Consider the following 26,359-nt stretch of genomic DNA (forward strand, 5'->3'; position numbering starts at 1 on the left):
AGCTTCCTGAATTCACCTTGCATTTGAGTATTCCATGGCTCTGAGTAGGATACATGCAATATTTATACCGTTTCACCTCACCCTGAGTGGTTATGTACACATCCATAAATCAAAATGCATAGAATAAGAAGTAATGCATTCAGCTCAATAGAGTGTAAAGTTGAATTTTGCGGGAAACTACTATGTGATAACTTGATTTAAACCTTATTATTTTACTTACCACATCACTTAGAGTAGTATGCAACCGATTTTATGAGTGTGTTACCAATGTTCGAGAAGTTACTTTTAGTAACTTCAACTTTTTTACACAAAGGAACATTACCGTTTACAGAACTTAACAAAGATATTTACTGTTCCACTCTAAATGTTAAGAGGTAGCTTCCTGAATTCACCTTGCATTTGAGTATTTCATGCCTCTGAGTAGGATACATGCAATATTTATACCGTTCCACCTCACCCTGAGTAGTTATGTACACATCCATAAATCAAAATGCATAGAATAGAAAGTAATGCATTCAGCTCAATAGAGTGTAGAGATGAATTTTGCGGGAAACTACTATGTGATAACTTGATGTAAACCTTATTATTTTGCTTACCATACGATTTAGAGTAGTATGCAACCAATTTTATGAGTGTGCTACCAAGGTTGGAGAAGTTACTTTTAGTAACTTCAACTTTTCTACACAATGGAACATTACCATTTACAGAACTAAACAAAGATATTTACTGTTCCACTCTAAATGTTATGAGGTAGCTTCCTGAATTCACCTTGCAATTGAGTATTTCATGGCTCTGATTAGGATACATGCAATATTTATACCGTTCCACCTCACCCTGAGTAGTTATGTACACATCCATAACTCAAAATGCATAGAATAGAAAGTAATGCATTCAGCTCAATAGAGTGTAGAGATGAATTTTGCGGGAAACTACTATGTGATAACTTGATGTAAACCTTATTATTTTGCTTACCATACGATTTAGAGTAGTATGCAACCAATTTTATGAGTGTGCTACCAAGGTTGGAGAAGTTAGTTTTAGTAACTTCAACTTTTTTATACAATGGAACATTACCGTTTACAGAACTAAACAAAGATATTTACTGTTCCACTCTAAATGTTAGGAGGTAGCTTCCTGAATTCACCTTGCATTTGAGTATTCCATGGCTCTGAGTAGGATACATGCAATATTTATACCGTTCCACCTCACCCTGAGTGGTTATGTACACATCCATAAATCAAAATGCATAGAATAGGAAGTAATGCATTCAGATCAATAGAGTGTAAAGTTGAATTTTGCGGGAAACTACTATGTGATAACTTGATGTAAACCTTATTATTTTACTTACCACATCACTTAGAGTAGTATGCAACCGATTTTATGAGTGTGCTACCAATGTTGGAGGAGTTACTTTTAGTAACTTCAACTTTTTTACACAATGGAACATTACCGTTTACAGAACTTAACAAAGATATTTACTGTTCCACTCTAAATGTTAAGAGGTAGCTTCCTGAATTCACCTTGCATTTGAGTATTTCATGCCTCTGAGTAGGATACATGCAATATTTATACCGTTCCACCTCACCCTGAGTAGTTATGTACACATCCATAAATCAAAATGCATAGAATAGAAAGTAATGCATTCAGCTCAATAGAGTGTAGAGATGAATTTTGCGGGAAACTACTATGTGATAACTTGATGTAAACATTATTTTGCTTACCATACGATTTAGAGTAGTATGCAACCAATTTTATGAGTGTGCTACCAAGATTGGAGAAGTTACTTTTAGTAACTTCAACTTTTTTATACAATGGAACATTACCGTTTACAGAACTAAACAAAGATATTTACTGTTCCACTCTAAATGTTAAGAGGTAGCTTCCTGAATTCACCTTCCATTTGAGTATTCCATGGCTCTGAGTAGGATACATGCAATATTTATACCGTTCCACCTCACCCTGAGTAGTTATGTACACATCCATAAATCAAAATGCATAGAATAGAAAGTAATGCATTCAGCTCAATAGAGTGTAGAGATGAATTTTGCGGGAAACTACTATGTGATAACTTGATGTAAACCTTATTATTTTGCTTACCATACGATTTAGAGTAGTATGCAACCAATTTTATGAGTGTGCTACCAAGGTTGGAGAAGTTACTTTTAGTAACTTCAACTTTTTTATACAATGGAACATTACCGTTTACAGAACTAAACAAAGATTTTTACTGTTACACTCTAAATGTTATGAGGTAGCTTCCTGAATTCACCTTGCATTTGAGTATTTCATGGCTCTGAGTAGGATACATGCAATATTTATACCGTTCCACCTCACCCTGAGTAGTTATGTACACATCCATAACTCAAAATGCATAGAATAGAAAGTAATGCATTCAGCTCAATAGAGTGTAAAGTTGAATTTTGCGGGAAACTACTATGTGATAACTTCATGTAAACCATATTATTTTGCTTACCATATGATTTAGCGTAGTATGCAACCGATTTTATGAGTGTGCTACCAATGTTGGAGAAGTTACTTTTAGTAACTTCAACTTTTTTACACAATGGAACATTACCGTTTACAGAACTAAACAAAGATTTTTACTGTTCCACTCTAAATGTTATGAGGTAGCTTCCTGAATTCACCTTGCATTTGAGTATTCCATGGCTCTGAGTAGGATACATGCAATATTTATACCGTTTCACCTCACCCTGAGTGGTTATGTACACATCCATAAATCAAAATGCATAGAATAAGAAGTAATGCATTCAGCTCAATAGAGTGTAAAGTTGAATTTTGCGGGAAACTACTATGTGATAACTTGATTTAAACCTTATTATTTTACTTACCACATCACTTAGAGTAGTATGCAACCGATTTTATGAGTGTGTTACCAATGTTCGAGAAGTTACTTTTAGTAACTTCAACTTTTTTACACAAAGGAACATTACCGTTTACAGAACTTAACAAAGATATTTACTGTTCCACTCTAAATGTTAAGAGGTAGCTTCCTGAATTCACCTTGCATTTGAGTATTTCATGCCTCTGAGTAGGATACATGCAATATTTATACCGTTCCACCTCACCCTGAGTAGTTATGTACACATCCATAAATCAAAATGCATAGAATAGAAAGTAATGCATTCAGCTCAATAGAGTGTAGAGATGAATTTTGCGGGAAACTACTATGTGATAACTTGATGTAAACCTTATTATTTTGCTTACCATACGATTTAGAGTAGTATGCAACCAATTTTATGAGTGTGCTACCAAGGTTGGAGAAGTTACTTTTAGTAACTTCAACTTTTCTACACAATGGAACATTACCATTTACAGAACTAAACAAAGATATTTACTGTTCCACTCTAAATGTTATGAGGTAGCTTCCTGAATTCACCTTGCATTTGAGTATTTCATGGCTCTGATTAGGATACATGCAATATTTATACCGTTCCACCTCACCCTGAGTAGTTATGTACACATCCATAACTCAAAATGCATAGAATAGAAAGTAATGCATTCAGCTCAATAGAGTGTAGAGATGAATTTTGCGGGAAACTACTATGTGATAACTTGATGTAAACCTTATTATTTTACTTACCACATCACTTAGAGTAGTATGCAACCGATTTTATGAGTGTGTTACCAATGTTCGAGAAGTTACTTTTAGTAACTTCAACTTTTTTACACAAAGGAACATTACCGTTTACAGAACTTAACAAAGATATTTACTGTTCCACTCTAAATGTTAAGAGGTAGCTTCCTGAATTCACCTTGCATTTGAGTATTTCATGGCTCTGAGTAGGATACATGCAATATTTATACCGTTCCACCTCACCCTGAGTAGTTATGTACACATCCATAACTCAAAATGCATAGAATAGAAAGTAATGCATTCAGCTCAATAGAGTGTAAAGTTGAATTTTGCGGGAAACTACTATGTGATAACTTCATGTAAACCATATTATTTTGCTTACCATATGATTTAGAGTAGTATGCAACCGATTTTATGAGTGTGCAACCAATGTTGGAGAAGTTACTTTTAGTAACTTCAACTTTTTTACACAATGGAACATTACCGTTTACAGAACTAAACAAAGATTTTTACTGTTCCACTCTAAATGTTATGAGGTAGCTTCCTGAATTCACCTTGCATTTGAGTATTCCATGGCTCTGAGTAGGATACATGCAATATTTATACCGTTTCACCTCACCCTGAGTGGTTATGTACACATCCATAAATCAAAATGCATAGAATAAGAAGTAATGCATTCAGCTCAATAGAGTGTAAAGTTGAATTTTGCGGGAAACTACTATGTGATAACTTGATTTAAACCTTATTATTTTACTTACCACATCACTTAGAGTAGTATGCAACCGATTTTATGAGTGTGTTACCAATGTTCGAGAAGTTACTTTTAGTAACTTCAACTTTTTTACACAAAGGAACATTACCGTTTACAGAACTTAACAAAGATATTTACTGTTCCACTCTAAATGTTAAGAGGTAGCTTCCTGAATTCACCTTGCATTTGAGTATTTCATGCCTCTGAGTAGGATACATGCAATATTTATACCGTTCCACCTCACCCTGAGTAGTTATGTACACATCCATAAATCAAAATGCATAGTATAGAAAGTAATGCATTCAGCTCAATAGAGTGTAGAGATGAATTTTGCGGGAAACTACTATGTGATAACTTGATGTAAACCTTATTATTTTGCTTACCATACGATTTAGAGTAGTATGCAACCAATTTTATGAGTGTGCTACCAAGGTTGGAGAAGTTACTTTTAGTAACTTCAACTTTTCTACACAATGGAACATTACCATTTACAGAACTAAACAAAGATATTTACTGTTCCACTCTAAATGTTATGAGGTAGCTTCCTGAATTCACCTTGCATTTGAGTATTTCATGGCTCTGATTAGGATACATGCAATATTTATACCGTTCCACCTCACCCTGAGTAGTTATGTACACATCCATAACTCAAAATGCATAGAATAGAAAGTAATGCATTCAGCTCAATAGAGTGTAGAGATGAATTTTGCGGGAAACTACTATGTGATAACTTGATGTAAACCTTATTATTTTGCTTACCATACGATTTAGAGTAGTATGCAACCAATTTTATGAGTGTGCTACCAAGGTTGGAGAAGTTAGTTTTAGTAACTTCAACTTTTTTATACAATGGAACATTACCGTTTACAGAACTAAACAAAGATATTTACTGTTCCACTCTAAATGTTAAGAGGTAGCTTCCTGAATTCACCTTGCATTTGAGTATTCCATGGCTCTGAGTAGGATACATGCAATATTTATACCGTTCCACCTCACCCTGAGTGGTTATGTACACATCCATAAATCAAAATGCATAGAATAGGAAGTAATGCATTCAGCTCAATAGAGTGTAAAGTTGAATTTTGCGGGAAACTACTATGTGATAACTTGATGTAAACCTTATTATTTTACTTACCACATCACTTAGAGTAGTATGCAACCGATTTTATGAGTGTGTTACCAATGTTCGAGAAGTTACTTTTAGTAACTTCAACTTTTCTACACAATGGAACATTACCATTTACAGAACTAAACAAAGATATTTACTGTTCCACTCTAAATGTTATGAGGTAGCTTCCTGAATTCACCTTGCATTTGAGTATTTCATGGCTCTGAGTAGGATACATGCAATATTTATACCGTTCCACCTCACCCTGAGTGGTTATGTACACATCCAAAAATCAAAATGCATAGAATAGAAAGTAATGCATTCAGCTCAATAGAGTGTAGAGATGAATTTTGCGGGAAACTACTATGTGATAACTTGATGTAAACCTTATTATTTTGCTTACCATCCGATTTAGAGTAGTATGCAACCAATTTTATGAGTGTGCTACCAAGGTTGGAGAAGTTACTTTTAGTAACTTCAACTTTTCTACACAATGGAACATTACCATTTACAGAACTAAACAAAGATATTTACTGTTCCACTCTAAATGTTATGAGGTAGCTTCCTGAATTCACCTTGCATTTGAGTATTTCATGGCTCTGAGTAGGATACATGCAATATTTATACCGTTCCACCTCACCCTGAGTAGTTATGTACACATCCATAACTCAAAATGCATAGAATAGAAAGTAATGCATTCAGCTCAATAGAGTGTAAAGTTGAATTTTGAGGGAAACTACTATGTGATAACTTCATGTAAACCATATTATTTTGCTTACCATATGATTTAGAGTAGTATGCAACCGATTTTATGAGTGTGCTACCAATGTTGGAGGAGTTACTTTTAGTAACTTCAACTTTTTTACACAATGGAACATTACCGTTTACAGAACTTAACAAAGATATTTACTGTTCCACTCTAAATGTTAAGAGGTAGCTTCCTGAATTCACCTTGCATTTGAGTATTTCATGCCTCTGAGTAGGATACATGCAATATTTATACCGTTCCACCTCACCCTGAGTAGTTATGTACACATCCATAAATCAAAATGCATAGAATAGAAAGTAATGCATTCAGCTCAATAGAGTGTAGAGATGAATTTTGAGGGAAACTACTATGTGATAACTTGATGTAAACATTATTTTGCTTACCATACGATTTAGAGTAGTATGCAACCAATTTTATGAGTGTGCTACCAAGATTGGAGAAGTTACTTTTAGTAACTTCAACTTTTTTATACAATGGAACATTACCGTTTACAGAACTAAACAAAGATATTTACTGTTCCACTCTAAATGTTAAGAGGTAGCTTCCTGAATTCACCTTCCATTTGTGTATTCCATGGCTCTGAGTAGGATACATGCAATATTTATACCGTTCCACCTCACCCTGAGTAGTTATGTACACATCCATAAATCAAAATGCATAGAATAGAAAGTAATGCATTCAGCTCAATAGAGTGTAGAGATGAATTTTGCGGGAAACTACTATGTGATAACTTGATGTAAACCTTATTATTTTGCTTACCATACGATTTAGAGTAGTATGCAACCAATTTTATGAGTGTGCTACCAAGGTTGGAGAAGTTACTTTTAGTAACTTCAACTTTTCTACACAATGGAACATTACCATTTACAGAACTAAACAAAGATATTTACTGTTCCACTCTAAATGTTATGAGGTAGCTTCCTGAATTCACCTTGCATTTGAGTATTTCATGGCTCTGAGTAGGATACATGCAATATTTATACCGTTCCACCTCACCCTGAGTAGTTATGTACACATCCATAACTCAAAATGCATAGAATAGAAAGTAATGCATTCAGCTCAATAGAGTGTAAAGTTGAATTTTGAGGGAAACTACTATGTGATAACTTCATGTAAACCATATTATTTTGCTTACCATATGATTTAGAGTAGTATGCAACCGATTTTATGAGTGTGCTACCAATGTTGGAGGAGTTACTTTTAGTAACTTCAACTTTTTTACACAATGGAACATTACCGTTTACAGAACTTAACAAAGATATTTACTGTTCCACTCTAAATGTTAAGAGGTAGCTTCCTGAATTCACCTTGCATTTGAGTATTTCATGCCTCTGAGTAGGATACATGCAATATTTATACCGTTCCACCTCACCCTGAGTAGTTATGTACACATCCATAAATCAAAATGCATAGAATAGAAAGTAATGCATTCAGCTCAATAGAGTGTAGAGATGAATTTTGAGGGAAACTACTATGTGATAACTTGATGTAAACATTATTTTGCTTACCATACGATTTAGAGTAGTATGCAACCAATTTTATGAGTGTGCTACCAAGATTGGAGAAGTTACTTTTAGTAACTTCAACTTTTTTATACAATGGAACATTACCGTTTACAGAACTAAACAAAGATATTTACTGTTCCACTCTAAATGTTAAGAGGTAGCTTCCTGAATTCACCTTCCATTTGTGTATTCCATGGCTCTGAGTAGGATACATGCAATATTTATACCGTTCCACCTCACCCTGAGTAGTTATGTACACATCCATAAATCAAAATGCATAGAATAGAAAGTAATGCATTCAGCTCAATAGAGTGTAGAGATGAATTTTGCGGGAAACTACTATGTGATAACTTGATGTAAACCTTATTATTTTGCTTACCATACGATTTAGAGTAGTATGCAACCAATTTTATGAGTGTGCTACCAAGGTTGGAGAAGTTACTTTTAGTAACTTCAACTTTTCTACACAATGGAACATTACCATTTACAGAACTAAACAAAGATATTTACTGTTCCACTCTAAATGTTATGAGGTAGCTTCCTGAATTCACCTTGCATTTGAGTATTTCATGGCTCTGATTAGGATACATGCAATATTTATACCGTTCCACCTCACCCTGAGTAGTTATGTACACATCCATAACTCAAAATGCATAGAATAGAAAGTAATGCATTCAGCTCAATAGAGTGTAGAGATGAATTTTGCGGGAAACTACTATGTGATAACTTGATGTAAACCTTATTATTTTGCTTACCATACGATTTAGAGTAGTATGCAACCAATTTTATGAGTGTGCTACCAAGGTTGGAGAAGTTAGTTTTAGTAACTTCAACTTTTTTATACAATGGAACATTACCGTTTACAGAACTAAACAAAGATATTTACTGTTCCACTCTAAATGTTAAGAGGTAGCTTCCTGAATTCACCTTGCATTTGAGTATTCCATGGCTCTGAGTAGGATACATGCAATATTTATACCGTTCCACCTCACCCTGAGTGGTTATGTACACATCCATAAATCAAAATGCATAGAATAGGAAGTAATGCATTCAGCTCAATAGAGTGTAAAGTTGAATTTTGCGGGAAACTACTATGTGATAACTTGATGTAAACCTTATTATTTTACTTACCACATCACTTAGAGTAGTATGCAACCGATTTTATGAGTGTGTTACCAATGTTCGAGAAGTTACTTTTAGTAACTTCAACTTTTCTACACAATGGAACATTACCATTTACAGAACTAAACAAAGATATTTACTGTTCCACTCTAAATGTTATGAGGTAGCTTCCTGAATTCACCTTGCATTTGAGTATTTCATGGCTCTGAGTAGGATACATGCAATATTTATACCGTTCCACCTCACCCTGAGTGGTTATGTACACATCCAAAAATCAAAATGCATAGAATAGAAAGTAATGCATTCAGCTCAATAGAGTGTAGAGATGAATTTTGCGGGAAACTACTATGTGATAACTTGATGTAAACCTTATTATTTTGCTTACCATCCGATTTAGAGTAGTATGCAACCAATTTTATGAGTGTGCTACCAAGGTTGGAGAAGTTACTTTTAGTAACTTCAACTTTTCTACACAATGGAACATTACCATTTACAGAACTAAACAAAGATATTTACTGTTCCACTCTAAATGTTATGAGGTAGCTTCCTGAATTCACCTTGCATTTGAGTATTTCATGGCTCTGAGTAGGATACATGCAATATTTATACCGTTCCACCTCACCCTGAGTAGTTATGTACACATCCATAACTCAAAATGCATAGAATAGAAAGTAATGCATTCAGCTCAATAGAGTGTAAAGTTGAATTTTGAGGGAAACTACTATGTGATAACTTCATGTAAACCATATTATTTTGCTTACCATATGATTTAGAGTAGTATGCAACCGATTTTATGAGTGTGCTACCAATGTTGGAGGAGTTACTTTTAGTAACTTCAACTTTTTTACACAATGGAACATTACCGTTTACAGAACTTAACAAAGATATTTACTGTTCCACTCTAAATGTTAAGAGGTAGCTTCCTGAATTCACCTTGCATTTGAGTATTTCATGCCTCTGAGTAGGATACATGCAATATTTATACCGTTCCACCTCACCCTGAGTAGTTATGTACACATCCATAAATCAAAATGCATAGAATAGAAAGTAATGCATTCAGCTCAATAGAGTGTAGAGATGAATTTTGAGGGAAACTACTATGTGATAACTTGATGTAAACATTATTTTGCTTACCATACGATTTAGAGTAGTATGCAACCAATTTTATGAGTGTGCTACCAAGATTGGAGAAGTTACTTTTAGTAACTTCAACTTTTTTATACAATGGAACATTACCGTTTACAGAACTAAACAAAGATATTTACTGTTCCACTCTAAATGTTAAGAGGTAGCTTCCTGAATTCACCTTCCATTTGTGTATTCCATGGCTCTGAGTAGGATACATGCAATATTTATACCGTTCCACCTCACCCTGAGTAGTTATGTACACATCCATAAATCAAAATGCATAGAATAGAAAGTAATGCATTCAGCTCAATAGAGTGTAGAGATGAATTTTGCGGGAAACTACTATGTGATAACTTGATGTAAACCTTATTATTTTGCTTACCATACGATTTAGAGTAGTATGCAACCAATTTTATGAGTGTGCTACCAAGGTTGGAGAAGTTACTTTTAGTAACTTCAACTTTTTTATACAATGGAACATTACCGTTTACAGAACTAAACAAAGATTTTTACTGTTACACTCAAAATGTTATGAGGTAGCTTCCTGAATTCACCTTGCATTTGAGTATTTCATGGCTCTGAGTAGGATACATGCAATATTTATACCGTTCCACCTCACCCTGAGTAGTTATGTACACATCCATAACTCAAAATGCATAGAATAGAAAGTAATGCATTCAGCTCAATAGAGTGTAAAGTTGAATTTTGCGGGAAACTACTATGTGATAACTTCATGTAAACCATATTATTTTGCTTACCATATGATTTAGAGTAGTATGCAACCGATTTTATGAGTGTGCTACCAATGTTGGAGAAGTTACTTTTAGTAACTTCAACTTTTTTACACAATGGAACATTACCGTTTACAGAACTAATCAAAGATTTTTACTGTTCCACTCTAAATGTTATGAGGTAGCTTCCTGAATTCACCTTGCATTTGAGTATTCCATGGCTCTGAGTAGGATACATGCAATATTTATACCGTTCCACCTCACCCTGAGTGGTTATGTACACATCTATAAATCAAAATGCATAGAATAAGAAGTAATGCATTCAGCTCAATAGAGTGTAAAGTTGAATTTTGCGGGAAACTACTATGTGATAACTTGATGTAAACCTTATTATTTTACTTACCACATCACTTAGAGTAGTATGCAACCGATTTTATGAGTGTGTTACCAATGTTCGAGAAGTTACTTTTAGTAACTTCAACTTTTTTACACAAAGGAACATTACCGTTTACAGAACTTAACAAAGATATTTACTGTTCCACTCTAAATGTTAAGAGGTAGCTTCCTGAATTCACCTTGCATTTGAGTATTTCATGCCTCTGAGTAGGATACATGCAATATTTATACCGTTCCACCTCACCCTGAGTAGTTATGTACTCATCCATAAATCAAAATGCATAGAATAGAAAGTAATGCATTCAGCTCAATAGAGTGTAGAGATGAATTTTGCGGGAAACTACTATGTGATAACTTGATGTAAACCTTATTATTTTGCTTACGATACGATTTAGAGTAGTATGCAACCAATTTTATGAGTGTGCTACCAAGGTTGGAGAAGTTAGTTTTAGTAACTTCAACTATTTTATACAATGGAACATTACCGTTTACAGAACTAAACAAAGATATTTACTGTTCCACTCTAAATGTTAGGAGGTAGCTTCCTGAATTCACCTTGCATTTGAGTATTCCATGGCTCTGAGTAGGATACATGCAATATTTATACCGTTCCACCTCACCCTGAGTGGTTATGTACACATCCATAAATCAAAATGCATAGAATAGGAAGTAATGCATTCAGCTCAATAGAGTGTAAAGTTGAATTTTGCGGGAAACTACTATGTGATAACTTGATGTAAACCTTATTATTTTACTTACCACATCACTTAGAGTAGTATGCAACCGATTTTATGAGTGTGTTACCAATGTTCGAGAAGTTACTTTTAGTAACTTCAACTTTTTTACACAAAGGAACATTACCGTTTACAGAACTTAACAAAGATATTTACTGTTCCACTCTAAATGTTAAGAGGTAGCTTCCTGAATTCACCTTGCATTTGAGTATTTCATGGCTCTGAGTAGGATACATGCAATATTTATCCCGTTCCACCTCACCCTGAGTAGTTATGTACACATCCATAAATCAAAATGCATAGAATAGAAAGTAATGCATTCAGCTCAATAGAGTGTAGAGATGAATTTTGCGGGAAACTACTATGTGATAACTTGATGTAAACCTTATTATTTTGCTTACCATACGATTTAGAGTAGTATGCAACCAATTTTATGAGTGTGCTAGCAAGGTTGGAGAAGTTACTTTTAGTAACTTCAACTTTTCTACACAATGGAACATTACCATTTACAGAACTAAACAAAGATATTTACTGTTCCACTCTAAATGTTATGAGGTAGCTTCCTGAATTCACCTTGCATTTGAGTATTTCATGGCTCTGAGTAGGATACATGCAATATTTATACCGTTCCACCTCACCCTGAGTGGTTATGTACACATCCAAAAATCAAAATGCATAGAATAGAAAGTAATGCATTCAGCTCAATAGAGTGTAGAGATGAATTTTGCGGGAAACTACTATGTGATAACTTGATGTAAACCTTATTATTTTGCTTACCATCCGATTTAGAGTAGTATGCAACCAATTTTATGAGTGTGCTACCAAGGTTGGAGAAGTTACTTTTAGTAACTTCAACTTTTCTACACAATGGAACATTACCATTTACAGAACTAAACAAAGATATTTACTGTTCCACTCTAAATGTTATGAGGTAGCTTCCTGAATTCACCTTGCATTTGAGTATTTCATGGCTCTGAGTAGGATACATGCAATATTTATACCGTTCCACCTCACCCTGAGTAGTTATGTACGCATCCATAACTCAAAATGCATAGAATAGAAAGTAATGCATTCAGCTCAATAGAGTGTAAAGTTGAATTTTGAGGGAAACTACTATGTGATAACTTCATGTAAACCATATTATTTTGCTTACCATATGATTTAGAGTAGTATGCAACCGATTTTATGAGTGTGCTACCAATGTTGGAGGAGTTACTTTTAGTAACTTCAACTTTTTTACACAATGGAACATTACCGTTTACAGAACTTAACAAAGATATTTACTGTTCCACTCTAAATGTTAAGAGGTAGCTTCCTGAATTCACCTTGCATTTGAGTATTTCATGCCTCTGAGTAGGATACATGCAATATTTATACCGTTCCACCTCACCCTGAGTAGTTATGTACACATCCATAAATCAAAATGCATAGAATAGAAAGTAATGCATTCAGCTCAATAGAGTGTAGAGATGAATTTTGCGGGAAACTACTATGTGATAACTTGATGTAAACATTATTTTGCTTACCATACGATTTAGAGTAGTATGCAACCAATTTTATGAGTGTGCTACCAAGATTGGAGAAGTTACTTTTAGTAACTTCAACTTTTTTATACAATGGAACATTACCGTTTACAGAACTAAACAAAGATATTTACTGTTCCACTCTAAATGTTAAGAGGTCGCTTCCTGAATTCACCTTCCATTTGAGTATTCCATGGCTCTGAGTAGGATACATGCAATATTTATACCGTTCCACCTCACCCTGAGTAGTTATGTACACATCCATAAATCAAAATGCATAGAATAGAAAGTAATGCATTCAGCTCAATAGAGTGTAGAGATGAATTTTGCGGGAAACTACTATGTGATAACTTGATGTAAACCTTATTATTTTGCTTACCATCCGATTTAGAGTAGTATGCAACCAATTTTATGAGTGTGCTACCAAGGTTGGAGAAGTTACTTTTAGTAACTTCAACTTTTTTATACAATGGAACATTACCGTTTACAGAACTAAACAAAGATTTTTACTGTTCCACTCTAAATGTTATGAGGTAGCTTCCTGAATTCACCTTGCATTTGAGTATTTCATGGCTCTGAGTAGGATACATGCAATATTTATACCGTTCCACCTCACCCTGAGTGGTTATGTACACATCTATAAATCAAAATGCATAGAATAGAAAGTAATGCATTCAGCTCAATAAAGTGTAAAGTTGAATTTTGCGGGAAACTACTATGTGATAACTTGATGTAAACCTTATTATTTTACTTACCACATCACTTAGAGTAGTATGCAACCGATTTTATGAGTGTGTTACCAATGTTCGAGAAGTTACTTTTAGTAACTTCAACTTTTTTACACAAAGGAACATTACCGTTTACAGAACTTAACAAAGATATTTACTGTTCCACTCTAAATGTTAAGAGGTAGCTTCCTGAATTCACCTTGCATTTGAGTATTTCATGCCTCTGAGTAGGATACATGCAATATTTATACCGTTCCACCTCACCCTGAGTAGTTATGTACTCATCCATAAATCAAAATGCATAGAATAGAAAGTAATGCATTCAGCTCAATAGAGTGTAGAGATGAATTTTGCGGGAAACTACTATGTGATAACTTGATGTAAACCTTATTATTTTGCTTACGATACGATTTAGAGTAGTATGCAACCAATTTTATGAGTGTGCTACCAAGGTTGGAGAAGTTACTTTTAGTAACTTCAACTTTTCTACACAATAGAACATTACCATTTACAGAACTAAACAAAGATATTTACTGTTCCACTCTAAATGTTATGAGGTAGCTTCCTGAATTCACCTTGCATTTGAGTATTTCATGGCTCTGAGTAGGATACATGCAATATTTATACCGTTCCACCTCACCCTGAGTGGTTATGTACACATCCATAAATCAAAATGCATAGAATAGAAAGTAATGCATTCAGCTCAATAGAGTGTAAAGTTGAATTTTGCGGGAAACTACTATGTGATAACTTGATGTAAACCTTATTATTTTACTTACCACATCACTTAGAGTAGTATGCAACCGATTTTATGAGTGTGCTACCAATGTTCGAGAAGTTACTTTTAGTAACTTCAACTTTTTTACACAATGGAACATTACGGTTTACAGAACTTAACAAAGATATTTACTGTTCCACTCTAAATGTTAAGAGGTAGCTTCCTGAATTCACCTTGCATTTGAGTATTTCATGGCTCTGATTAGGATACATGCAATATTTATACCGTTCCACCTCACCCTGAGTAGTTATGTACACATCCATAACTCAAAATGCATAGAATAGAAAGTAATGCATTCAGCTCAATAGAGTGTAGAGATGAATTTTGCGGGAAACTACTATGTGATAACTTGATGTAAACCTTATTATTTTGCTTACCATACGATTTAGAGTAGTATGCAACCAATTTTATGAGTGTGCTACCAAGGTTGGAGAAGTTAGTTTTAGTAACTTCAACTTTTTTATACAATGGAACATTACCGTTTACAGAACTAAACAAAGATATTTACTGTTCCACTCTAAATGTTAGGAGGTAGCTTCCTGAATTCACCTTGCATTTGAGTATTCCATGGCTCTGAGTAGGATACATGCAATATTTATACCGTTCCACCTCACCCTGAGTGGTTATGTACACATCCATAAATCAAAATGCATAGAATAGGAAGTAATGCATTCAGCTCAATAGAGTGTAAAGTTGAATTTTGCGGGAAACTACTATGTGATAACTTGATGTAAACCTTATTATTTTACTTACCACATCACTTAGAGTAGTATGCAACCGATTTTATGAGTGTGTTACCAATGTTCGAGAAGTTACTTTTAGTAACTTCAACTTTTTTACACAAAGGAACATTACCGTTTACAGAACTTAACAAAGATATTTACTGTTCCACTCTAAATGTTAAGAGGTAGCTTCTTGAATTCACCTTGCATTTGAGTATTTCATGGCTCTGAGTAGGATACATGCAATATTTATCCCGTTCCACCTCACCCTGAGTAGTTATGTACACATCCATAAATCAAAATGCATAGAATAGAAAGTAATGCATTCAGCTCAATAGAGTGTAGAGATGAATTTTGCGGGAAACTACTATGTGATAACTTGATGTAAACATTATTTTGCTTACCATACGATTTAGAGTAGTATGCAACCAATTTTATGAGTGTGCTACCAAGGTTGGATAAGTTACTTTTAGTAACTTCAACTTTTTTACACAATGGAACATTACCGTTTACAGAACTAAACAAAGATTTTTACTGTTCCACTCTAAATGTTATGAGTTAGCTTCCTGAATTCACCTTGCATTTGAGTATTCCATGGCTCTGAGTAGGATACATGCAATATTTATACCGTTCCACCTCACCCTGAGTGGTTATGTACACATCCATAAATCAAAATGCATAGAATAGAAAGTAATGCATTCAGCTCAATAGAGTATAAAGTTGAATTTTGCGGGAAACTACTATGTGATAACTTGATGTAAACCTTATTATTTTGCTTACCATATGATTTAGAGTAGTATGCAACCGATTTTATGAGTGTGCTACCAATGTTGGAGGAGTTACTTTTAGTAACTTCAACTTTTTTACACAATGGAACATTACCGTTTACAGAACTTAACAAAGATATTTACTGTTCCACTCTAAATGTTAAGAGGTAGCTTCCTGAATTCACCTTGCATTTGAGTATATCATGCCTCTGAGTAGGATACATGCAATATTTATACCGTTCCACCTCACACTGAGTAGTTATGTACACATCCATAAATCAAAATGCATAGAATAGAAAGTAATGCATTCAGCTCAATAGAGTGTAGAGATGAATTTTGCGGGAAACTACTATGTGATAACTTGATGTAAACCTTATTATTTTGCTTACCATCCGATTTAGAGTAGTATGCAACCAATTTTATGAGTGTGCTACCAAGGTTGGAGAAGTTACTTTTAGTAACTTCAACTTTTCTACACAATGGAACATTACCATTTACAGAACTAAACAAAGATATTTACTGTTCCACTCTAAATGTTATGAGGTAGCTTCCTGAATTCACCTTGCATTTGAGTATTTCACGGCTCTGAGTAGGATACATGCAATATTTATACCGTTCCACCTCACCCTGAGTAGTTATGTACACATCCATAACTCAAAATGCATAGAATAGAAAGTAATGCATTCAGCTCAATAGAGTGTAAAGTTGAATTTTGAGGGAAACTACTATGTGATAACTTCATGTAAACCATATTATTTTGCTTACCATATGATTTAGAGTAGTATGCAACCGATTTTATGAGTGTGCTACCAATGTTGGAGGAGTTACTTTTAGTAACTTCAACTTTTTTACACAATGGAACATTACCGTTTACAGAACTTAACAAAGATATTTACTGTTCCACTCTAAATGTTAAGAGGTAGCTTCCTGAATTCACCTTGCATTTGAGTATTTCATGCCTCTGAGTAGGATACATGCAATATTTATACCGTTCCACCTCACCCTGAGTAGTTATGTACACATCCATAAATCAAAATGCATAGAATAGAAAGTAATGCATTCAGCTCAATAGAGTGTAGAGATGAATTTTGCGGGAAACTACTATGTGATAACTTGATGTAAACATTATTTTGCTTACCATACGATTTAGAGTAGTATGCAACCAATTTTATGAGTGTGCTACCAAGATTGGAGAAGTTACTTTTAGTAACTTCAACTTTTTTATACAATGGAACATTACCGTTTACAGAACTAAACAAAGATATTTACTGTTCCACTCTAAATGTTAAGAGGTAGCTTCCTGAATTCACCTTCCATTTGAGTATTCCATGGCTCTGAGTAGGATACATGCAATATTTATACCGTTCCACCTCACCCTGAGTAGTTATGTACACATCCATAAATCAAAATGCATAGAATAGAAAGTAATGCATTCAGCTCAATAGAGTGTAGAGATGAATTTTGCGGGAAACTACTATGTGATAACTTGATGTAAACCTTATTATTTTGCTTACCATACGATTTAGAGTAGTATGCAACCAATTTTATGAGTGTGCTACCAAGGTTGGAGAAGTTACTTTTAGTAACTTCAACTTTTTTATACAATGGAACATTACCGTTTACAGAACTAAACAAAGATTTTTACTGTTACACTCTAAATGTTATGAGGTAGCTTCCTGAATTCACCTTGCATTTGAGTATTTCATGGCTCTGAGTAGGATACATGCAATATTTATACCGTTCCACCTCACCCTGAGTAGTTATGTACACATCCATAACTCAAAATGCATAGAATAGAAAGTAATGCATTCAGCTCAATAGAGTGTAAAGTTGAATTTTGCGGGAAACTACTATGTGATAACTTCATGTAAACCATATTATTTTGCTTACCATATGATTTAGAGTAGTATGCAACCGATTTTATGAGTGTGCTACCAATGTTGGAGAAGTTACTTTTAGTAACTTCAACTTTTTTACACAATGGAACATTACCGTTTACAGAACTAAACAAAGATTTTTACTGTTCCACTCTAAATGTTATGAGGTAGCTTCCTGAATTCACCTTGCATTTGAGTATTTCATGGCTCTGAGTAGGATACATGCAATATTTATACCGTTCCACCTCACCCTGAGTGGTTATGTACACATCTATAAATCAAAATGCATAGAATAGAAAGTAATGCATTCAGCTCAATAAAGTGTAAAGTTGAATTTTGCGGGAAACTACTATGTGATAACTTGATGTAAACCTTATTATTTTACTTACCACATCACTTAGAGTAGTATGCAACCGATTTTATGAGTGTGTTACCAATGTTCGAGAAGTTACTTTTAGTAACTTCAACTTTTTTACACAAAGGAACATTACCGTTTACAGAACTTAACAAAGATATTTACTGTTCCACTCTAAATGTTAAGAGGTAGCTTCCTGAATTCACCTTGCATTTGAGTATTTCATGCCTCTGAGTAGGATACATGCAATATTTATACCGTTCCACCTCACCCTGAGTAGTTATGTACTCATCCATAAATCAAAATGCATAGAATAGAAAGTAATGCATTCAGCTCAATAGAGTGTAGAGATGAATTTTGCGGGAAACTACTATGTGATAACTTGATGTAAACCTTATTATTTTGCTTACGATACGATTTAGAGTAGTATGCAACCAATTTTATGAGTGTGCTACCAAGGTTGGAGAAGTTACTTTTAGTAACTTCAACTTTTCTACACAATAGAACATTACCATTTACAGAACTAAACAAAGATATTTACTGTTCCACTCTAAATGTTATGAGGTAGCTTCCTGAATTCACCTTGCATTTGAGTATTTCATGGCTCTGAGTAGGATACATGCAATATTTATACCGTTCCACCTCACCCTGAGTGGTTATGTACACATCCATAAATCAAAATGCATAGAATAGAAAGTAATGCATTCAGCTCAATAGAGTGTAAAGTTGAATTTTGCGGGAAACTACTATGTGATAACTTGATGTAAACCTTATTATTTTACTTACCACATCACTTAGAGTAGTATGCAACCGATTTTATGAGTGTGCTACCAATGTTCGAGAAGTTACTTTTAGTAACTTCAACTTTTTTACACAATGGAACATTACGGTTTACAGAACTTAACAAAGATATTTACTGTTCCACTCTAAATGTTAAGAGGTAGCTTCCTGAATTCACCTTGCATTTGAGTATTTCATGGCTCTGATTAGGATACATGCAATATTTATACCGTTCCACCTCACCCTGAGTAGTTATGTACACATCCATAACTCAAAATGCATAGAATAGAAAGTAATGCATTCAGCTCAATAGAGTGTAGAGATGAATTTTGCGGGAAACTACTATGTGATAACTTGATGTAAACCTTATTATTTTGCTTACCATACGATTTAGAGTAGTATGCAACCAATTTTATGAGTGTGCTACCAAGGTTGGAGAAGTTAGTTTTAGTAACTTCAACTTTTTTATACAATGGAACATTACCGTTTACAGAACTAAACAAAGATATTTACTGTTCCACTCTAAATGTTAGGAGGTAGCTTCCTGAATTCACCTTGCATTTGAGTATTCCATGGCTCTGAGTAGGATACATGCAATATTTATACCGTTCCACCTCACCCTGAGTGGTTATGTACACATCCATAAATCAAAATGCATAGAATAGGAAGTAATGCATTCAGCTCAATAGAGTGTAAAGTTGAATTTTGCGGGAAACTACTATGTGATAACTTGATGTAAACCTTATTATTTTACTTACCACATCACTTAGAGTAGTATGCAACCGATTTTATGAGTGTGTTACCAATGTTCGAGAAGTTACTTTTAGTAACTTCAACTTTTTTACACAAAGGAACATTACCGTTTACAGAACTTAACAAAGATATTTACTGTTCCACTCTAAATGTTAAGAGGTAGCTTCTTGAATTCACCTTGCATTTGAGTATTTCATGGCTCTGAGTAGGATACATGCAATATTTATCCCGTTCCACCTCACCCTGAGTAGTTATGTACACATCCATAAATCAAAATGCATAGAATAGAAAGTAATGCATTCAGCTCAATAGAGTGTAGAGATGAATTTTGCGGGAAACTACTATGTGATAACTTGATGTAAACATTATTTTGCTTACCATACGATTTAGAGTAGTATGCAACCAATTTTATGAGTGTGCTACCAAGGTTGGATAAGTTACTTTTAGTAACTTCAACTTTTTTACACAATGGAACATTACCGTTTACAGAACTAAACAAAGATTTTTACTGTTCCACTCTAAATGTTATGAGTTAGCTTCCTGAATTCACCTTGCATTTGAGTATTCCATGGCTCTGAGTAGGATACATGCAATATTTATACCGTTCCACCTCACCCTGAGTGGTTATGTACACATCCATAAATCAAAATGCATAGAATAGAAAGTAATGCATTCAGCTCAATAGAGTATAAAGTTGAATTTTGCGGGAAACTACTATGTGATAACTTGATGTAAACCTTATTATTTTGCTTACCATATGATTTAGAGTAGTATGCAACCGATTTTATGAGTGTGCTACCAATGTTGGAGGAGTTACTTTTAGTAACTTCAACTTTTTTACACAATGGAACATTACCGTTTACAGAACTTAACAAAGATATTTACTGTTCCACTCTAAATGTTAAGAGGTAGCTTCCTGAATTCACCTTGCATTTGAGTATATCATGCCTCTGAGTAGGATACATGCAATATTTATACCGTTCCACCTCACACTGAGTAGTTATGTACACATCCATAAATCAAAATGCATAGAATAGAAAGTAATGCATTCAGCTCAATAGAGTGTAGAGATGAATTTTGCGGGAAACTACTATGTGATAACTTGATGTAAACCTTATTATTTTGCTTACCATCCGATTTAGAGTAGTATGCAACCAATTTTATGAGTGTGCTACCAAGGTTGGAGAAGTTACTTTTAGTAACTTCAACTTTTCTACACAATGGAACATTACCATTTACAGAACTAAACAAAGATATTTACTGTTCCACTCTAAATGTTATGAGGTAGCTTCCTGAATTCACCTTGCATTTGAGTATTTCACGGCTCTGAGTAGGATACATGCAATATTTATACCGTTCCACCTCACCCTGAGTAGTTATGTACACATCCATAACTCAAAATGCATAGAATAGAAAGTAATGCATTCAGCTCAATAGAGTGTAAAGTTGAATTTTGAGGGAAACTACTATGTGATAACTTCATGTAAACCATATTATTTTGCTTACCATATGATTTAGAGTAGTATGCAACCGATTTTATGAGTGTGCTACCAATGTTGGAGGAGTTACTTTTAGTAACTTCAACTTTTTTACACAATGGAACATTACCGTTTACAGAACTTAACAAAGATATTTACTGTTCCACTCTAAATGTTAAGAGGTAGCTTCCTGAATTCACCTTGCATTTGAGTATTTCATGCCTCTGAGTAGGATACATGCAATATTTATACCGTTCCACCTCACCCTGAGTAGTTATGTACACATCCATAAATCAAAATGCATAGAATAGAAAGTAATGCATTCAGCTCAATAGAGTGTAGAGATGAATTTTGCGGGAAACTACTATGTGATAACTTGATGTAAACATTATTTTGCTTACCATACGATTTAGAGTAGTATGCAACCAATTTTATGAGTGTGCTACCAAGATTGGAGAAGTTACTTTTAGTAACTTCAACTTTTTTATACAATGGAACATTACCGTTTACAGAACTAAACAAAGATATTTACTGTTCCACTCTAAATGTTAAGAGGTAGCTTCCTGAATTCACCTTCCATTTGAGTATTCCATGGCTCTGAGTAGGATACATGCAATATTTATACCGTTCCACCTCACCCTGAGTAGTTATGTACACATCCATAAATCAAAATGCATAGAATAGAAAGTAATGCATTCAGCTCAATAGAGTGTAGAGATGAATTTTGCGGGAAACTACTATGTGATAACTTGATGTAAACCTTATTATTTTGCTTACCATACGATTTAGAGTAGTATGCAACCAATTTTATGAGTGTGCTACCAAGGTTGGAGAAGTTACTTTTAGTAACTTCAACTTTTTTATACAATGGAACATTACCGTTTACAGAACTAAACAAAGATTTTTACTGTTACACTCTAAATGTTATGAGGTAGCTTCCTGAATTCACCTTGCATTTGAGTATTTCATGGCTCTGAGTAGGATACATGCAATATTTATACCGTTCCACCTCACCCTGAGTAGTTATGTACACATCCATAACTCAAAATGCATAGAATAGAAAGTAATGCATTCAGCTCAATAGAGTGTAAAGTTGAATTTTGCGGGAAACTACTATGTGATAACTTCATGTAAACCATATTATTTTGCTTACCATATGATTTAGAGTAGTATGCAACCGATTTTATGAGTGTGCTACCAATGTTGGAGAAGTTACTTTTAGTAACTTCAACTTTTTTACACAATGGAACATTACCGTTTACAGAACTAATCAAAGATTTTTACTGTTCCACTCTAAATGTTATGAGGTAGCTTCCTGAATTCACCTTGCATTTGAGTATTCCATGGCTCTGAGTAGGATACATGCAATATTTATACCGTTCCACCTCACCCTGAGTGGTTATGTACACATCTATAAATCAAAATGCATAGAATAAGAAGTAATGCATTCAGCTCAATAGAGTGTAAAGTTGAATTTTGCGGGAAACTACTATGTGATAACTTGATGTAAACCTTATTATTTTACTTACCACATCACTTAGAGTAGTATGCAACCGATTTTATGAGTGTGTTACCAATGTTCGAGAAGTTACTTTTAGTAACTTCAAATTTTTTACACAAAGGAACATTACCGTTTACAGAACTTAACAAAGATATTTACTGTTCCACTCTAAATGTTAAGAGGTAGCTTCCTGAATTCACCTTGCATTTGAGTATTTCATGCCTCTGAGTAGGATACATGCAATATTTATACCGTTCCACCTCACCCTGAGTAGTTATGTACTCATCCATAAATCAAAATGCATAGAATAGAAAGTAATGCATTCAGCTCAATAGAGTGTAGAGATGAATTTTGCGGGAAACTACTATGTGATAACTTGATGTAAACCTTATTATTTTGCTTACCATACGATTTAGAGTAGTATGCAACCAATTTTATGAGTGTGCTACCAAGGTTGGAGAAGTTAGTTTTAGTAACTTCAACTTTTTTATACAATGGAACATTACCGTTTACAGAACTAAACAAAGATATTTACTGTTCCACTCTAAATGTTAGGAGGTAGCTTCCTGAATTCACCTTGCATTTGAGTATTCCATGGCTCTGAGTAGGATACATGCAATATTTATACCGTTCCACCTCACCCTGAGTGGTTATGTACACATCCATAAATCAAAATGCATAGAATAGGAAGTAATGCATTCAGCTCAATAGAGTGTAAAGTTGAATTTTGCGGGAAACTACTATCTGATAACTTGATGTAAACCTTATTATTTTACTTACCACATCACTTAGAGTAGTATGCAACCGATTTTATGAGTGTGTTACCAATGTTCGAGAAGTTACTTTTAGTAACTTCAACTTTTTTACACAAAGGAACATTACCGTTTACAGAACTTAACAAAGATATTTACTGTTCCACTCTAAATGTTAAGAGGTAGCTTCCTGAATTCACCTTGCATTTGAGTATTTCATGGCTCTGAGTAGGATACATGCAATATTTATCCCGTTCCACCTCACCCTGAGTAGTTATGTACACATCCATAAATCAAAATGCATAGAATAGAAAGTAATGCATTCAGCTCAATAGAGTGTAGAGATGAATTTTGCGGGAAACTACTATGTGATAACTTGATGTAAACATTATTTTGCTTACCATACGATTTAGAGTAGTATGCAACCAATTTTATGAGTGTGCTACCAAGGTTGGATAAGTTACTTTTAGTAACTTCAACTTTTTTACACAATGGAACATTACCGTTTACAGAACTAAACCAAGATTTTTACTGTTCCACTCTAAATGTTATGAGTTAGCTTCCTGAATTCACCTTGCATTTGAGTATTCCATGGCTCTGAGTAGGATACATGCAATATTTATACCGTTCCACCTCACCCTGAGTGGTTATGTACACATCCATAAATCAAAATGCATAGAATAGAAAGTAATGCATTCAGCTCAATAGAGTATAAAGTTGAATTTTGCGGGAAACTACTATGTGATAACTTGATGTAAACCTTATTATTTTGCTTACCATATGATTTAGAGTAGTATGCAACCGATTTTATGAGTGTGCTACCAATGTTGGAGGAGTTACTTTTAGTAACTTCAACTTTTTTACACAATGGAACATTACCGTTTACAGAACTTAACAAAGATATTTACTGTTCCACTCTAAATGTTAAGAGGTAGCTTCCTGAATTCACCTTCCATTTGAGTATTCCATGGCTCTGAGTAGGATACATGCAATATTTATACCGTTCCACCTCACCCTGAGTAGTTATGTACACATCCAAAAATCAAAATGCATAGAATAGAAAGTAATGCATTCAGCTCAATAGAGTGTAGAGATGAATTTTGCGGGAAACTACTATGTGATAACTTGATGTAAACCTTATTATTTTGCTTACCATCCGATTTAGAGTAGTATGCAACCAATTTTATGAGTGTGCTACCAAGGTTGGAGAAGTTACTTTTAGTAACTTCAACTTTTCTACACAATGGAACATTACCATTTACAGAACTAAACAAAGATATTTACTGTTCCACTCTAAATGTTATGAGGTAGCTTCCTGAATTCACCTTGCATTTGAGTATTTCATGGCTCTGAGTAGGATACATGCAATATTTATACCGTTCCACCTCACCCTGAGTAGTTATGTACACATCCATAACTCAAAATGCATAGAATAGAAAGTAATGCTTTCAGCTCAATAGAGTGTAAAGTTGAATTTTGAGGGAAACTACTATGTGATAACTTCATGTAAACCATATTATTTTGCTTACCATATGATTTAGAGTAGTATGCAACCGATTTTATGAGTGTGCTACCAATGTTGGAGGAGTTACTTTTAGTAACTTCAACTTTTTTACACAATGGAACATTACCGTTTACAGAACTTAACAAAGATATTTACTGTTCCACTCTAAATGTTAAGAGGTAGCTTCCTGAATTCACCTTGCATTTGAGTATTTCATGCCTCTGAGTAGGATACATGCAATATTTATACCGTTCCACCTCACCCTGAGTAGTTATGTACACATCCATAAATCAAAATGCATAGAATAGAAAGTAATGCATTCAGCTCAATAGAGTGTAGAGATGAATTTTGCGGGAAACTACTATGTGATAACTTGATGTAAACATTATTTTGCTTACCATACGATTTAGAGTAGTATGCAACCAATTTTATGAGTGTGCTACCAAGATTGGAGAAGTTACTTTTAGTAACTTCAACTTTTTTATACAATGGAACATTACCGTTTACAGAACTAAACAAAGATATTTACTGTTCCACTCTAAATGTTAAGAGGTAGCTTCCTGAATTCACCTTCCATTTGACTATTCCATGGCTCTGAGTAGGATACATGCAATATTTATACCGTTCCACCTCACCCTGAGTAGTTATGTACACATCCATAAATCAAAATGCATAGAATAGAAAGTAATGCATTCAGCTCAATAGAGTGTAGAGATGAATTTTGCGGGAAACTACTATGTGATAACTTGATGTAAACCTTATTATTTTGCTTACCATACGATTTAGAGTAGTATGCAACCAATTTTATGAGTGTGCTACCAAGGTTGGAGAAGTTACTTTTAGTAACTTCAACTTTTTTATACAATGGAACATTACCGTTTACAGAACTAAACAAAGATTTTTACTGTTACACTCTAAATGTTATGAGGTAGCTTCCTGAATTCACCTTGCATTTGAGTATTTCATGGCTCTGAGTAGGATACATGCAATATTTATACCGTT

The sequence above is a fragment of the Hemitrygon akajei genome, chromosome 6, assembly GCF_048418815.1.
Source record: "Hemitrygon akajei chromosome 6, sHemAka1.3, whole genome shotgun sequence".
Lineage (NCBI taxonomy): Eukaryota > Metazoa > Chordata > Chondrichthyes > Myliobatiformes > Dasyatidae > Hemitrygon > Hemitrygon akajei.